General features: G+C 47.9%; 1 non-coding gene across 1 annotated transcript; it reads right to left on the bottom strand.

Annotated features, from left to right (window-relative positions):
* Positions 1 to 379: 379 nt before the first annotated feature.
* LOC149348435 (U1 spliceosomal RNA) lies at positions 380 to 543 on the bottom strand. Its single transcript, XR_016282594.1, has one exon. It is a non-coding gene; the product is annotated as a U1 spliceosomal RNA (small nuclear RNA).
* Between the last annotated feature and the right edge of the window lie 798 nt (positions 544 to 1,341).

The raw sequence follows: 1,341 nt of genomic DNA, 5'->3' as shown, positions 1-1,341 counted from the left end.
CAGCGCTAAATTTTACACAAACCACACAGAAAGACGGACAGGACGTCTTTCCTGTGTGGTTTGTGTAAAATGTAGCGGTGTTTTTACTTTCCTGAACACATCATACACGGTTTTTCTTTGTTTTCATTTTAATTTATTTTATTAACTAAAGCACGCAAGGAAAAAATTGTCAGAAATGACGCAGTATAAAGAAGGGAGAAAGGAAACGAAGAAAGACGTTCCATAGCGGAGGGCTTCGGTATAATTGTTCAAGGAAGGGAGAGAGGTGTGAGACAAACCTGAAAGAGGAGCGGCATTCATACAGGCACCAAGTGTTCGAGCCCGAGTCCCCGTGGGATCACTGCATGAAGAATGTGCATCTGATTTTGGAATTTCATAACAGGGGTATGGCGCGAACGCCGAACCCCCACTACCAAAAATTATATGTCCCAACTACCCCAGTTCGGCGTAGTGGCGCGCTTCAGCCTGCCGCAGTGCAATGGCAGGCCTCGACACGGAGCCCCGACCTTGCTGATCGCCGGCGACACAGCACCAGGTAAGTATGCTTACGCGTCTGCTGAAAACGGACGCCATTTGATTCATACCTCTGTTCAGTACCAGTGGCCAATGCACTTCTTACACGAAGTTCCTTATTCCGCACTTGTCAGAATCTTGTTGAAAAGCAACTACTGGGCTCGGTGCGACCGCCTACACGTAGGAGTAACTCTAGTTAATTTACAAATTCAGTGTAGCGAAAAGAAACAAAACCAATCAGGTATTAGATGAGTTTGCACCATGTGACGAAGTTGCACGGACGGCTAGCTGCGAACAGAGTGGTCGCTGCCGCACGTGCATCTTGACGTCGTCACAAGGTGCGAGCACAACTAACACCTAATTTGTTCTGTTTCTTGTCGTTACAATGATCTGTTAGGTAACTAGGTGGTCGAAATTATTCCAAGCCCTGTAGGGTGGCTCAGTGGCTAAGGCGCTCGTCTACCGAGCCGGAGTACCTGGGCTCGAACCCTACCGTGCTGGCCGCCTTTCGATGGAGGCGGAACGCGAAAGGCGCCCTTGTGCTGTGCGATGTCAGTGCACGTTACCATGTGGTCGAAAGTATTCCGGAGGCCTTCACTACGGAACTTTTCTCTTTTCTTTCTTTCACTCCCACCTTCCTCCCTTCTCTTACGGCACGGTTCAGTTGTTCACCGATATATGTGAGACAGTTACTGTGTCATTTCCTTTCCTCAAAATAATTTTAGATTTTCAATGTTTATCCATCCCAAACGCCGCGGTTCAGGTCTCCCCTCTGAGTCAGCTCATGCAATACCTCCAGTAGTGCATGTGTAAATAAATGTTTTCCAC

The sequence above is a fragment of the Amblyomma mixtum genome, chromosome 4 (genome assembly GCF_055824585.1).
Source record: "Amblyomma mixtum isolate Tamu chromosome 4, ASM5582458v1, whole genome shotgun sequence".
NCBI classification, from domain to species: domain Eukaryota; kingdom Metazoa; phylum Arthropoda; class Arachnida; order Ixodida; family Ixodidae; genus Amblyomma; species Amblyomma mixtum.
The sequence above is the reverse complement of the archived record's forward strand: the minus strand, read 5'-3'. Positions and strand labels throughout refer to the sequence as shown.